Source organism: Balaenoptera ricei, chromosome 15 (assembly GCF_028023285.1).
Source record: "Balaenoptera ricei isolate mBalRic1 chromosome 15, mBalRic1.hap2, whole genome shotgun sequence".
Classification (NCBI taxonomy): domain Eukaryota; kingdom Metazoa; phylum Chordata; class Mammalia; order Artiodactyla; family Balaenopteridae; genus Balaenoptera; species Balaenoptera ricei.
In genome coordinates, this window is record NC_082653.1 from 17989076 (window position 1) to 18005567 (window position 16492).

At 38.5% G+C, this 16492-nt stretch overlaps 1 protein-coding gene across 8 annotated transcripts in view; it reads left to right on the forward strand.

The window, feature by feature from the left end:
- The window catches only part of PTPRT (protein tyrosine phosphatase receptor type T), a 1095010-nt gene that overhangs the window by 866005 nt on the left and 212513 nt on the right, over window positions 1–16492 (forward strand). The window lies entirely within an intron of this gene.

The window sequence follows — 16492 nt, forward strand, 5'->3', positions numbered from 1 at the left end:
CTGGCCCTGTCGTTAACATCAACAAATAATGAGCTGTACTAATAACAATTATCATAATAAATTGGCCTTTGATTACATCTGTCACCTGAGAATTTCAAAGACTTTACAAACATCAATTAGTAATTATAGCTAAAAGGATCACTCACCGAGAGCAGGGATCATTAAGGTCAGATAAGAGCTGTGCAGGGAGGCATGAAGGACAGCTCTGTCTTAGGCTGGTTTAGACCTGAGAGTCACCAGTCCCTGGTGGCAGGTCTAAGCCTCTCTCCATGAGGCTCAGAGGAGCCACAGTTCTGACATCCCAATTAGGGGACAATTTGTACAGCTGCTCCATCAAAGTCCTGGTGCTGAGGAATGGGAAGCATGAAATGTAGTTTTGGAAGGGAGCTTATAGATTGTGCAGTTCCTTTCTTTGTGCAGAATAAGAAACTGAAGTCCGGAGTAGAAAAGTGATTTGCCCAAGGTCAAAGCCATGTCTTGAATCTAGTCTCCTGTACCTTGTCCATATTTGTTTACTCTGCAAAATTAGGACCATGCTCTCCTCTGTAGGGAGATATTGATTGATTGATGATGATGATGGTGGTGATGATGGTGATAAAAATCCAACAATCATTTATTAAGGGCTTGCTCTGAGTCAGTGAGGGGATACACAGATAAACAAGATACAGTCCCTGCCCTCAGGGAACCCACAATGCAATGGAAAAGACAATCATGAAAACAAATGTGTACAATAAACTATATCAGTAATCACATTGGCAGAATACCCAGTCTACAGCTGGAAGCCTGGAGGTGGAAAGGATCAGGAAGCATCTCATATGAAAAGTAACATTTGAGCCGAATATTGAAAGATAAGTAAGTGGGCATCTCCCACACAGACAATAGGGCAGAGGACAGGGTGTGTCCTGCAAAGGGAGCACCTGGGCAGAAGCCCAAAGGTTGGGAATTCTGTGATACATTTGGGGAGATTTGGTGTGATTGGTTCTGGGCTTATAGAGAGAAGGCCTGAGAGAGACAGAGAGCAGATAATGGCTGGCCTCACATGCCATGCTAAAAAACTTGGGATTTATTCTGTTGAAGACAGGGAAAATGATCTTGGCAATAACACAATTATTGACAAGAAACAAACACAATATATTGTGCTTTCTCTGCCCCAGCATCAGTTTATTACAATAATAAAGCCATGCATGTATACTTCTTTGCATCTTTCAGGTATTTGTGCACTCGAAATTTTGTGCAGCCCAATGAGATGTGCAGAGGATATTGCTACATTCCATAAATGAGGACCCTGTGACTCAGAAAGATTAAGTAATTTACCCAAGGAATTTACCCAAGGTCCACTCAACCAATGAGAAATGAAACTAGAATTTGAATGTCTAACTTCATTTTTTATGGCATATATAATATGTGCTAGGCACTGTACCATCAATGAAAAGGATGGGCAAGTCTCTTGCTTTCATGGTCTTTACATCTGGTGGGGAGCATGGAAAGTGACAATTAGTAAACATACAAATAAATAATTTCATCTTGTGATGGGTGAGAAAAGAGTGATATGATAGAGGGCAACTGGAGAGTGTGGCAACTGAGTGGAACCATCAGGGAAGGCAACTTTGAGGAGGTGACAGATAATAGAACTCGAATGATGAAGATGTGAAGGTCTCAAGGCATTCCAGGCAGAGGGAACAGCAAATGCAAAGGTCCTGAGGATGAAATAAACTCAGCAGATTCAGGAATTATAAACAGGATCAACAGGAAGGGGGAAGGTGGTAAGAAGCTAGTCAGAAGAGATACCAGTGTTGGTTTATGCAGGATGATGAAGATAAGGGGATTTTACCCTTAATCCACTGGGAAACCATAGGAGAGTTTTAAACAGGGAGTAGTGGGATTTGACTTAGGTAATTACAAGGTGATCTGGGTCACAAGGGGAGGCATTAATTATCAGAGTCAAGAAAGGCTGTGGATAAAATGGACCAGAAGCTATAGTAGCCATCCAGGCAAGAGATGGTGGCAGTTTAGACCAAGGTGGTGAGAGCTGAGGCCAAGATCACATGATGAATTCAGAATATGGAAAAATATTTATTCTCTCCCTTTAAAATCATGTTAATATGGAAAATTTCAAACATATACAAAAATAAACAGGATAATAGACTCATTTTATATGCCCCTCACTCAACTTCAACAATGATCAACCCATGGCCAATCTTTTTTTTTCCTCTCTATCCCAACTAACTCTCTCTGCTCCTCCAAATATTTTAAACTTCTTATTTCAGTGTAATTTCGATCTTACAGAAAAGCGTCAGGAATAGTATGAAGAGCGTTCACAAACTCTCCACCCCAATTCCCTAATTACTCACAGTGTACCATATTTGCTTTACCATTCCATTCTCTCTCTCTCTGTCTCCCCTTCCCCTCTGCCCCATCTGTCTATTTGTCTGTTGATCAATCTATCAATTGATCTGTCATATCTCTATACCTAAATGCTTCAATGTACATTTCCAATACAATACAATACAATATAATTACCAGGAAATTAATGTTGATGTGATACTGTTAGCCCCAATTTTCCCAATTGTCTCCATTATGTCCTTTACATAAAAATTCTTTTTAATCTGATTCACAATCGCATGTTGCATTTAGTTGTCATATCTTTAGATTCCTTGTATCTCAGTCTTTCATTGGCTTTCCTGACCTAGACTCTTGAAAATTACAGGCCAGTTATTTTGTAGAAGGTCCCTAACATTGGGTTTGCCTGAGGTTTGCTCACGGTTAGATTCATGATGAATCTGATGCTTCTTTGGCAGGAATACCACAGAAATGACGTTGAGTTTTCGGTGCATCATATCAGGAGATGCGTAATATCCATGTATTCCATTACTGGGATGTTAACTTTAGTCACTTAAAGTGTTGTTCACCTAGGTTTTCTCCATCATTAAGTTACTGTTTCTCTTTAATGTATATATATCTTATAAGCATATAATTCTAGGCTACGTAAACATCCTGTTAGCCATCAAAATTTCATCCCTTAGTTTCAGCATTTGATGATTCTTGTCTACCTCAATTATTGGTAAGATGTTTTACCAAATGATGATTATCTAATTCCATCATTCTTTCTACATGCATTAGTTGACATCTTTTGTGAGGATGAGCTCTCCTTTATCTCATTCTTAATTAATTAATTTATTTCTAGTAGTAAAGACTCATAGATTCTTATTTTATTCAGTAGGTTATAAGCGATTGCCATCATTATTTTTAATGCTCAAATTATCCCAGTCTTAGCTAGTGGGAGCCCCATGCAAATTGGTTCCAATGTCCTTCATTTTTTCTTCTCTTTAAAAAAATTTTGCCGACTTTTAATTATGTAAAAACCATACAGATATCTTTTGATTATTGCTTTTATATGTATACATTTTTCAAAGTAGAAGGATGGAATATATTTTATTTAACAGGTTTAGCTTGATCTCTCAATTCAAACATTTAAGTAAATAGTATGTGGCTTCCATTTTTCCCTCTGCCTAAGCCCTGCAAATATAAGGAGTGTGCCTTCAGGGAGGTGTACCTATGTCCTTCTGACATGTCTCCATCAGTTCATGAAGACTTGTTTTCTTTCTGGCACAATATATTGTGCTTTCTCTGCCCCAACCCTGTTATGGGGAATGGTACTTAGAAACCAACATCTGGGAACTAGTGGGTGTCATTGCTAATGGATATCATTGCTTTTAGGCTCTATAAGTGGACATAAACACAAGATATGCATATATCTGTATATTTTCATCTGTCTATCTATCTCTGTATTAAAAACCAAAAATTCATAATGATACCCCAATTCCAGTTCAACGTCAGAAGACTCATTCTAGTCTTTACCCTCCCCCTCATATTTTAATTTGTTTCTCTGACAATGAGAAACTTGCCTTTTATTATTCTCAATACATGTACTTAGTTGTTCAACCCTAGACTACCCAGAGAGTATTTTCAGAATTATTAACCTATACCACTTTGTAAAACAAATCCATTAACTAAGGTTCAACATATGCTTATAGTTCTTTCTGTCTTTAATCTGAGGCTGTATAAAATATTTTGTTCAAAATAGTTCTTTTTGATTGAATTCTTTTTTTATTTCCCTAGGGAATGGTTATATATTTATTGGAAATACAGTTCAGTTTATTTGTTTCTCTTTGTTTCTAATTTTGGGTTCACTCTCCCCATCCTTATTGATGTTTTTGGATATATAAAATATTATAGCATAGTTCCAAAAGCCTAATCTGTACAAAAAAGTGCATACAAAAAAATACACACCATTTATTGGACCCCATTTCCACTATCCCCTATGGGAAATTACTGTCATTAGTTTCTTATAATTTTTTTGCGAAGTTAAAAGGTTCATGTATATTTTATTTCCCCTTCTACTTATAGAAAAGATAATACACTATTGATACCTGGAAATCACTTTATATTAGTTCATAAAGGTCTTCCTCAATCTTTTTTACAGCTGCATAGTATTCCACTATGTAGATGTATCTTAATTTATTCAATCACTCTTATGTGTGGACAGATAGATTGTTTCCAATATTTTTGAACTGCAAATATTGCTGCAATAAAGTATTGTGTACATATATGTTTTTTCATATTGTTGGAGATGTGTCTTCAGGGTACATTCCTAGAAGAAGGATTGTTGGGTCAAAAGGTGGACAAATATGTAGTTTTGGTAGCTGTTTCTAAGTTTCCTTCCTTAAAGCTTGAATCAGTTTCCATTCCCTCCAGCAATGTTTCAAATTATCTGTTTCTCCACAGCCTCACCAATAGGTTGTGTAGTCTAGCTTTAATTTTTTTTTTTTTTAAACATCTTTATTGAAGTATAATTGCCTTACAATAGTGTGTTAGCTTCTGCTTTATAACAAAGTGAATCAGTTATACATATACAATATGTTCCCATTTCTCTTCCCTCTTGCATCTCCCTCCCTCCCACCCTCCCCATCCCACCCCTCTAGGTGGTCACAAAGCACCGAGCTGATCTCCCTGTGCTATGCGGCTGCTTCCCACTAGCTATCTATTTTACATTTGGTAGTGTATATATGTCCATGACACTCTCTTACCCTGTCACATCTCACCCCACCCCCTCCCCATATCCTCAAGTCCATTCTCTAGTAGGTCTGTGTCTTTATTCCCGTCTTGCCACTAGGTTCTTCATGGCCTTTTTTTTTTTTTTTTTTTTCCTTAGATTCCGTATATATGTGTTAGCATACTGTATTTGTTTTTCTCTTTCTGACTTACTTCACTCTGTATGACAGACTCTAACTCCATCCACCTCATTACAAATACCTCCATTTCATTTCTTTTTATGGCTGAGTAATATTCCATTGTATATATGTGCCACATCTTCTTTATCCATTCGTCTGTCGATGGACATTTAGGTTGCTTCCAGGTCCTGGCTATTGTAAATAGAGCTGCAATGAACATTGTGGTACATGACACTTTTTGACCTATGCTTTTCTCAGGGTATATGCCCAGTAGTGGGATTGCTGGGTCGTATGGTAGTTCTATTTGTAGTTTTTTAAGGAACCTCCATACTGTTCTCCATAGTGGCTGTATCAATTTACATTCCCACCAACAGTGCAAGAGTGTTCCCTTTCCTCCACACCCTCTCCAGCATTTATTGTTTCTAGATTTTTTGATGATGGCCATTCTGACCGGTGTGAGATGATATCTCATTGTAGTTTTGATTTGCATTTCTCTAATGATTAATGATGTTGAGCATTCTTTCATGTGTCTGTAGGCCATCTGTATATCTTCTTTGGAGAAAGGTCTATTTAGGTCTTCTGCCCATTTTTGGATTGGGTTGTTCGTTTTTTTGTTATTGAGCTGCATGAGCTGCTTGTGAATCTTGGAGATTAATCCTTTGTCAGTTGCTTCATTTGCAAATATTTTCTCCCATTCTAAGGGTTGTCTTTTGGTCTTGTTTATGGTTTCCTTTGCTGTGCAAAAGCTTTTAAGTTTCATTAGGTCCCATTTGTTTATTTGTGTTCTTATTTCCATTTCTCTGGGAGCTGGGTCAAAAAGAATCTTGCTGTGATGTATGTCATAGAGTGTTCTGCCTATGTTTTCCTCTAAGAGTTTGATAGTGTCTGGCCTTACACTTAGGTCTTTAATCCATTTGGAGTTTATTTTTGTGCATGGTGTCAGGGAGTGTTCTAATTTCATACTTTTACATGTACCTGTCCAGTTTTCCCAGCACCACTTATTGAAGAGGCTGTCTTTTCTCCATTGTATATTCTTGCCTCCTTTATCAAAGATAAGGTGACCATATGTGTGTGGGTTTATCTCTGGGCTTTCTATCCTGTTCCATTGGTCTATATTTCTGTTTTTGTGCCAGTACCAAACTGTCTTGATTACTGAAGCTTTGTAGTATAGTCTGAAGTCAGGGAGCCTGATCCCCCCAGCTCCATTTTTCGTTCTCAAGATCGCTTTGGCTATTCGGGGTCTTTTGTGTTTCCATACAAATTGTGAAATTTTTTGTTCTAGTTCTGTGAAAAATGCCAGTGGTAGTTTGATAGGGATTGCATTGAATCTGTAGATTGCTTTGGGTAGTAGAGTCATTTTCACAATGTTGATTCTTCCAATCCAGGAACCTGGTATATCTCTCCATCTATTTGTATCATCTTTAATTTCTTTCATCAGTGTCTTATAATTTTCTGCATACAGGTCTTTTGTCTCCTTAGGTAGGTTTATTCCTAGATATCTTATTCTTTTTGTTGCAATGGTAAACGGGAGTGTTTTCTTAATTTCACTTTCAGATTTTTCGTCATTAGTGTATAGAAATGCAAGCGATTTCTGTGCATTAATTTTGTATCCTGCTACTTTACCAAATTCATTGATTAGCTCTAGGAGTTTTCTGGTAGCCTCTTTAGGATTCTCTATGTATAGTATCATGTCATCTGCAAATAGTGACAGCTTTACTTCTTCTTTTCCGATTTGGATTCCTTTTATTTCTTTGTCTTCTCTGATTGCTGTGGCTAACACTTCCAAAACTATGTTGAATAATAGTGGTGAGAGTGGGCAACCTTGTCTTGTTCCTGATCTTAGTGGAAATGGTTTCAGTTTTTCACCATTGAGGACAATGTTGGCTGTGGGTTTGTCGTATATGACCTTTATTATGTTGAGGAAAGTTCCCCTTATGCCTACTTTCTGCAGGGCTTTTATCATAAATGGGTGTTGAATTTTGTCGAAAGCTTTCTCTGCATCTATTGAGATGATCATATGGTTTTTCTCCTTCAATTTGTTAATATGGTGTATCACATTGATTGATTTGCGTATATTGAAGAATCCTTGCATTCCTGGGATAAACCCCACTTGATCATGGTGTATGATCCTTTTAATGTGCTGTTGGATTCTGTTTGCGAGTATTTTGTTGAGGATTTTTGCATCTATGTTCATCAGTGATATTGGCCTGTAGTTTTCTTTCTTTGTGACATCTTTGTCTGGTTTTGGTATCAGGGTGATGGTGGCCTCGTAGAATGAGTTTGGGAGTGTTCCTCCCTCTGCAATATTTTGGAAGAGTTTGAGAAGGATAGGTGTTAGCTCTTCTCTAAATGTTTGATAGAATTCACCTGTGAAGCCATCTGGTCCTGGGCTTTTGTTTGTTGGAAGGTTTTTAATCACAGTTTCAATTTCAGTGCTTGTGATTGGTCTGTTCATATTTTCTATTTCTTCCTGGTTCAGTCTCGGAAGGTTGTGCATTTTTAAGAATCTGTCCATTTCTTCCAGGTTGTCCATTTTATTGGCATAGAGTTGCTTGTAGTAATCTCTCATGATCTTTTGTATTTCTGCAGTGTCAGTGGTTATTTCTCCTTTTTCATTTCTAATTCTATTGATCTGAGTCTTCTCCCTTTTTCTCTTGATGAGTCTGGCTAATGGTTTATCAATTTTGTTTATCTTCTCAAAGAACCAGCTTTTAGTTTCATTGATTTTTGCTATTGTTTCCTTCATTTCTTTTTCATTTATTTCTGACCTGATCTTTATAATTTCTTTCCTTCTGCTGGCTTTGGGGTTTTTTTGTTCTTCTTTCTCTAATTGCTTTAGGTGCAAGGTTAGGTTGTTTATTCGAGATGTTTCCTGTTTCTTGAGGTAGGCTTGTATTGCTATAAACTTCCCTCTTAGCACTGCTTTTGCTGCGTCCCATAGGTTTTGGGTCGTCGTATCTCCATTGTCATTTATTTCTAGGTATTTTTTGATTTCCCCTTTGATTTCTTCAGTAATCACTTCATTATTAAGTAATGTATTGTGTAGCCTCCATGTGTTTGTATTTTTTGCAGATCTTTTCCTGTAATTGATATCTAGTCTCATAGCGTTGTGGTCAGAAAAGATACTTGATAGGATTTCAATTTTCTTAAATTTACCAAGGTTTGATTTGTGACCCAAGTTATGATCTATCCCGGAGAATGTTCCATGAGCACTTGAGAAAAATGTGTATTCTGTTGTTTTTGGGTGGAATGTCCTATAAATATCAATTAAGTCCATCTTGTTTAATGTATCATTTAAAGCTTGTGTTTCCTTATTTATTTTCATTTTGGATGATCTGTCCATTGGTGAAAGTGGGGTGTTAAAGTCCCCTACTATGATTGTGTTGCTGTCGATTTCCCCTTTTATGGCTGTTAGTACTTGCCTTATGTATTGAGGTGCTCCTATGTTGGGTGCATAAATATTTACAATTGTTATACCTTCCTCTTGGATCGATCCCTTGATCATTATATAGTGTCCTTCTTTGTCTCTTGTAATAGTCTTTATTTTAAAGTCTATTTTGTCTGATATGAGAATTGCTACTCCAGCTTTCTTTTGATTTCCATTTGCATGGAATATCTTTTTCCATCCCCTCACTTTCAGTCTGTATGTGTCTCTAGGTCTGAAGTGGGTCTCTTGTAGACAGCATATATATGGGTCTTGTTTTTGTATCCATTCAGCCAGCCTGTGTCTTTTGGTGGGAGCATTTAATCCATTTACATTCAAGGTAATTATCGATATGTATGTTCCTATTCCCATTTTCTTAAATGTTTTGGGTTTGTTATTGTAGGTGTTTTCCTTCTCTTGTGTTTCTTGCCTAGAGAAGTTCCTTTAGCATTTGTTGTAAAGCTGGTTTGGTAGTGCTGAACTCTCTCAGCTTTTGCTTGTCTGTAAAGGTTTTAATTTCTCCATCACATTTGAATGAGATCCTTGCTGGGTAGAGTAATCTTGGTTGTAGTTTCTTCTCCTTCATCACTTTAAGTATATCTTGCCACTCCCTTCTGGCTTGCAGAGTTTCTGCTGAAAGATCAGATGTTAACCTTATGGGGATTCCCTTGTGTGTTATTTGTTTTTTTTCCCTTGCTGCCTTTAATATGTTTTCCTTATATTTAATTTTTGACAGTTTGATTAATATGTGTCTTGGCGTGTTTCTCCTTGGGTTTATCCTGTATGGGACTCTCTGTGCTTCCAGGACTTGATTAACTGTTTCCTTTCCCATATTAGGGAAGTTTTCAACTATAATCTCTTCAAATATTTTCTCAGTCCCTTTCTTTTTCTCTTCTTCTTCTGGGACCCCTATAATTCGAATGTTGGTGCGTTTAATGCTGTCCCAGAGGTCTCTGAGACTGTCCTCAGTTCTTTTCATTCTTTTTTCTTTATCCTGCTCTGCAGTAGTTATTTCCACCATTTTATCTTCCAGGTCACTTATCCTTTCTTCTGCCTCAGTTATTCTGCTATTGATCCCATCTAGAGTATTTTTAATTTCATTTATTGTGTTTTTCATCATTGCTTGATTCCTCTTTAGTTCTTCTACGTCCTTGTTAAATGCTTCTTGCATTTTGTCTATTCTATTTCCAAGATTCTGGATCATCCTTACTATCATTATTCTGAATTCTTTTTCAGGTAGACTACCTATTTCCTCTTCATTTGTTAAGTCTAGTGTGTTTTGACCCTGCTCCTTCATCTGCTGTGTGTTTTTCTGTCGTCTCATTTTGCTTATCTTACTGTGTTTGGGGTCTCCTTATCACAGGTTGCAGGTTTGTAGTTCCCGTTGTTTTTGGTATCTGTCCCCAGTGGCTAAGGTTGGTTCAGTGGGTTGTGTAGGCTTCCTGGTGGAGGGAACTAGTGCCTGAGCTCTGGTGGATGAGGCTGGATCTTGTCTTTCTGGTGGGCACGTCCACGTCTGGTGGTGTATTTTGGGGTGTCTGTGGCCTTATTATGATTTTAGGCAGCCTCTCTGCTAATGGATGAGGCTGTGTTCCTGTCTTGCTAGTTGTTTGGCATAGGGTGTTCAGCACTGTAGCTTGCTGGTCATTGAGTGATGCTGGGTCTTGATGTTGAGATGGAGATCTCTGAGAGATTTTTGCCGTTTGGTATTACGTGGAGCTGGGAGGTCTCTTGTGGACCAGTGTCCTGAAGTTGGCTCTCCCACCTCCGAGGTACGGCCCTGATGCCTGGCTGAAGCACCAAGAGCCTTTCGTCCACACGGCTCAGAGTAAAAGGGAGAAAAAATAGAAAGAAAGAATGAAAGAAAGGAAGGAAGGAAGGAAGGAAGGAAGGAAGGAAAGAAAGAAAAGAAAGAAAGAAGCTATAATATAGTGAAGTAAAATAAAGCTATTGTAAAGCAAAGCTATACAGACAAAATCTCCCCCAGAAGCATATACATATACACTCACAAAAAAAAAAAGGAAAAGGGGAAAAATTAATATATCCTGCTCCCAAAGTCCACCTCCTGAATTTGGGATGATTCGTTGTCTATTCACGTATTCAACAGATGCAGGCACATCAAGTTGTTTGTGGAGTTTTAATCCGCTGCTTCTGAGGCTGCTGGGAGAGATTTCCCTTTCTCTTCTTTGTTCGAACAGCTCCTGGGGATCAGCTTTGGATTTGGACCCGCCTCTGCGTGTAGGTCGCCTGAGGGCGTCTGTTCCCCGCCCAGACAGGACGGGGTTAAAGGAGCAGCTGCTTCGGGGGCTCTGGCTCACCCAGGCCGTGGGGAGGGAGGGGTACAGAGGAGGCGGGGCGAGCCTGCGGCGTCAGAGGCCGGCGTGACGTTGCAGCAGCCTGAGGCGCGCCGTGCGTTCTCCCCGGGAAGTTGTCCCCGGATCACGGGACCCTGGCAGTGGCGGGCTGCACCGGCTGCCGGGAGGGGCAGTGTGGAGAGTGACCTGTGCTCGCACACAGGCTTCTTGGAGGCGGCAGCAGCAGCCCCAGCGTCTCACGCCCGTCTCTGGGGTCCGCGCTGATGGCCGCGGCTCGCGCCAGTTTCTGGAGTTCGTTTAGGCGGCGCTCTGAATCCCCTCTCCTTGCGCGCCGCGAAACAAAGAGGCAAGAAAAAGTCTCTTGCCTCTTCGGCAGCTGCAGACTTTTTCCCGGTCTCCCTCCCAGCCAGCTGTGGTGCGCCAACCCCTTCAGGCTGTGTTCACGCCGCCAACCCCAGTCCTCTCCCTGCGATCCCACCGAAGCCCGAGCCTCCGCTCCCAGCCCCGCCCGCCCCGGCGGGGGAGCAGACAAGCCTCTCGGGCTGGTGAGCGCTGCTCGGCGCCGAGCCTCTGTGCGGGAGTCTCTTCGTTTTTCCCTCTGCGCCCCTGTTGCTATGGGATCCGCGCTGTTAGCTGCGGCTCGCGCCCGTCTCTGAAGTTCGTTTAGGCGGCGCTCTGAATCCCCTCTCCTCGCGCACCAGGAAACAGGGAAGAAAAAGTCTCTTGCCTCTTCAGCAGCTGCAGACTTTTTCCCGGACTCCCTCCCGGCTAGCTGTGGTGCACTAACCCCTTCAGGCTGTGTTCACGCCGCCAACCCCAGTCCTCTCCCTGCGACCGAAGCCCGAGCCTCAGCTCCCAGCCCCCGCCCGCCCCGGCGGGTGAGCAGACAAGCCTCTCGGGCTGGTGAGTGCTGGTCAGCGCCGAGCCTCCGTGCGGGAAGTGCGGGAATCTCTCCGCTTTGCCCTCCTCACCCCTGTGGCTGCGCTCTCCTCCGTGGCTCCGAAGCTTCCCCCCTCTGCCACCCGCAGTCTCTGCCCGCGAAGGGGCTCCTAGTGCGTGGAAATCTTTCCTCCTTCACAGCTCCCTCCCACTGGTGCAGGTGCCGTCCCTATTCTTTTGTCTCTGTTATTTCTTTTTTCTTTTGCCCTACCCAAGTACGGGGGGAGTTTCTTGCCTTTTGGGAGGTCTGACGTTTTCTGCCAGCATTCAGTGGGTGTTCTGTAGGAGCAGTTCCACGTGTAGATGTATTTCTACTGTATCTGTGGGAAGGAAGGTGATCTCCGCGTCTTACTCTTCCGCCATCTTCTCTCCTCCCCCTAGCTTTAATTTTTTTGTCAAAATTATACACACGAAATTGTATCTCAATATAGTTTTAATTCCCTTTCTCTTATAAAAAATGAAGTTGACATCATTTCATGTATTTAGGAGACATTTTTATATAATTTCGGAACTACATGTGTATGTCTTTTGCCCATTTTTCTATCAGGATTTTTACCTTTTTCCCCTCAGTTTTTAAGAGCTATTTATATATCAGGGATATTAACTCTCTATCTGTGATATATGTTGCAATTTTCTAGTCTTTGCTTATAATGTTTTTGCCACACCAAAAAAAGAATGTAGTCAAATGCATCAATTTTTTAAAAATTACATCCAGACTTTGAGTCATAGTGAAAAAGCCTTTTCTTACACCAAGGTTATAAAGGAATTCACCCATGTTTGCTTCTAGAACTTGTATAGTTTAAATATTTTTTACATTTAAATTTCTGATGTTTGGTGTTTGTTTTGGGCATGGTGTAAAGTATGTATCTAATTTTATCTTTCTTCCCAAATGTCTATTTAGTTGTCCTAGCAACATTTAAAAAGTCCATCTTTGCCCCAATAATTTGAGATGCCACGTTTCTCATATTTTAAATTTTCATATGTTCTTGTGTCTTTTTTTGGAAAATCCAGAAATTCTCTTCCACTCACCTGTTTGACTATTTATGTGCTAGTACCTCACAGTTTTAATTATAAAGGCTCTATGCCTTGATATCTGATAGGGCAAGTCCCCCCACCTGGATTTTCTCTTCCAGTGATTTCCTAGTTCTTCTTGTGTGTTCATTTTTTCGTATAAGTAGTGTTAACTTGTCCAGCTCCAGAAAAAGCCTATTGGTAATTTTACTGGGATTGCATTAAATTTATACATTAATTAGGGTGAACTGACATCTTTAAGATGTTGAATTATTTTAGCTGAGAACAGAAGATGTGTTTCTGTTCAAGTCTGCTTTTGTGTCTTTCAGGAGTGTTGTAAAGTTTTCTTCATATAGATTTTGCAGTTCTTGCTAAGTTTAATATCAAGTATTTAATCTTTGTTGCCATTGTGTATGGGATTTGCTGCCATATCTGCTGACTGAGGTTGGTTGTGTTTGTGGTTGCTATTCACTTTGTATGTTAATTTTATATCCTGCTACCTTTTATCATTGAGTCTCTAAGGATTTTCAGATATACTGTTATATCATCTCCAAACAGATATTCTAAAGTTTATTTTCCAATTTGTATGCCTCTAATTGATTTCTTTTATCCAATTGCACTGGCTAAAACTTCCAGTATGATATGAAGGAGTAGTGGAAATAGGGGGCATTCTACTCTTGTTCTTGGTATTAGTGAGAATGCCTTTACTAGAGTCCCATTAAGTAAGATGATGGTGTTAGAACTCGGATATATATTTTTATCACATTATGAAAATATTAATTCCTAGTTTCTTGGATTTTTTTTCTTTTAATCAGGAATGGGTATTAAATTTTGTCAAATGCTTTTTCTGCATGAATAGAGATAGTATGACTTTTCCTTTGATCCATTAATATGGTATACTATATGAATGGACTTCTTAACATCCAACCAACCTTGCATTTCTAGAATACATTCCACTTGATCATGGCATTTTATTTTTCTCAATGCAGTGTTGGATTCTGTTCACCAACATGTTATGTAATAGTTTTACACATTCAAAAGTAAAATTCGTCTATAATTTCTCCCCTTCTCCCCTCCTTTTCTTTTTTTGGTATTCTCTTCCCCAGGTTTAGGTATCAATGTTTTGCTGGTTTCATTTAAAAATGAGAATGTTTTTCTTCATTTTCCATGCTGCAGAAAAATTTATGTCAGTACTATCTTGTCTTTAAAAGTCTGATAGAAATTCCCTATGGAAACATTTCAGCATGGTGTTTTTCTTATGGGGTAGTTCTTTAATATCTTCCTCTATTTATTCTGTGAAATTAGATCTGTTGTTTTTGTTTTTATTTATAATAAAATCTATTTTATAAGCTATATTTTCCTAGGAAATAATCATTTCCATTTAGCTTTTCAAAATTATTTTCAGAGTAGTAGTAGTCTAATTTTAAGAAGTTTCTTCTTTTTCAATGGTTATTTCCCTGTTGTCATTTCTTCTTTTGTACATTGGTGCTTCCTCTCTTTTTTCTTTTTTCTAGTAGTTTTCTCTTCTCTATTTCAATAATTTCTGCTTTTGCCTTTATTATTCCCTACTATGGTCCTATTTTTGCTCATTTTTTTGTTTCGTTTCTAGATGTTTGTGCTGGAAATTTAATTAATTTAGTTAATTTTTTTCATTCTTTCATTTTACCAATGTACTTTAATCTAGTCACTGCTTTACATGATTTTTGTAGATTCCAATATGTAGATTTTTCACTATTTTGTTTAAAAATATTTAAATTTTTGTTCACAACTTCCCTTTCACCTAGAAGTTGCCCAAAAGAAATTATTTTGTAAATTTCTAGGTGGAAGGACCTACTTGGTTTTTTTATATTCTTAAAAATTTCTTATCTTATTATATTGTAACCATAGAATGTTTCTTGTAATATTTCTAATCTATTCAACATAGCAATGCTTTCTTAATTAGCTAACATATGGTAAGTTTTTCTGAATGCTTCATAAGCTCATAAGAAGAAGATTTTTCTCTATAATCAGGCTGTAGGGTTTGACACAGATCCACAAGATCTGCCTAATTATTTTAGCTCTTCTGTATCCTTGCCTATTTTTTTACCACTTGATCTGTCTTATACTGACAGTAGTCTTCTATTATTCTTGTATCTCCTATAGTTTCTACTTCATAAAGGTGATCATTGTGGCTTTTGGTTCATAGATATTCATGCCTGTTATATTTCTTGTTAATCGTGGGTTTAGCATTAAAAAGTGTTCTTTGTTATATTTTATGCTTTTTAAATTGCATTTTACTCTGTCTGATATCAGGATCACTGATACGGCTTTCTTTCTTTTTTTTTTGCTCCCATTCCTTTATTGTTGCCTTTCATAATTACTTTGTTTTAGGTTTGACCTTTATATATAGCAGATAGTTGTGTCTCACTTTATGATACATTTTGAAATATTTTTCATGTAATTATATGAGTTTAAACCCATTCACATGTGTTGATGTGACTGATATGTTTGGTCTCAACTCTGTCATGTGTTCTTTATATCATAATTTACTGTATTCGTTTTGTAATACTTACCAATATGTTTTCCTTACCCTTTTATGTTTTCCTTACCCTTTTATTTTAAAATTTCTTTTGATATTTAGAAAGGTTTGTATTTTTGTTCTAGTAGTTATCTTTGTTCTTATACTTTTCAATACATTTTATCCTCTCTTTTCTTATTTAACCTCTTGCTGGCAGCATGTTTTCCAGCATTTTTGAGGTGTAATTAACAAATAAAAATTGTATATATTTAAGGTGTATCACATGATGGGGTTTTTGGTTGATTTGTTTGTTTTGGGTTCTTTGTGAAGTACAGCTGATTTATAATATTATATTAGTTTCAGGTGTACAGCACAGTGATTGAGTATTTTTGAAGACTATACACCATTATAACTTATTACAAGATAATGGCTGTAATTCCCTCTACTGTACAATATATCCTTGTTGCTTATCTACTTTATACATAGTAGTTTGTATCTGGTAATCCCATACCCCTAATTTGTACCTTCCCCCTTCCTTCCACTGTGAAATGATCACCATGATGAAGCTCTCACAGTTACCATTGTGTATGGTAAGAACCCTTAAGATCTACTCTCTTAGCAAATTTCAAGTTTGAAAAGCAGTAATATACAAATCTCCAGAACTTATTCATCCTACGTAACTCTTGGATCAACATCTCCCCATTTCCTCTACACTTTAGCTTCTGCACCCACTACTCTCTGATTTTATAAGTTCGACTTTATCAGATTCCACATGTAAGTGAAATCATGCATTACTTGTCCTTCTGTGTCTGGCTTATTTCACTTTGCCTAATGTCCTCCAGGTTCATCCATGTTGTTGCAAATGACAGGTTCTCCTTCTTTTTAGAATAATAGTCCATCGTCTGTATCTACCACATTTTCTTCTCCCTGGTCCTAGCTGCCTCCAGACCATTCAGCCATACTGATCCCCTCTGTTTTCTGGTTGGGACAAAAAAGAAATGGGCCTCTTGAGCAGCATCTTACATAGCTGGGGAGGTGGGTCACTCATGATGTTCTCCTTTCCCCCATGGGGTCT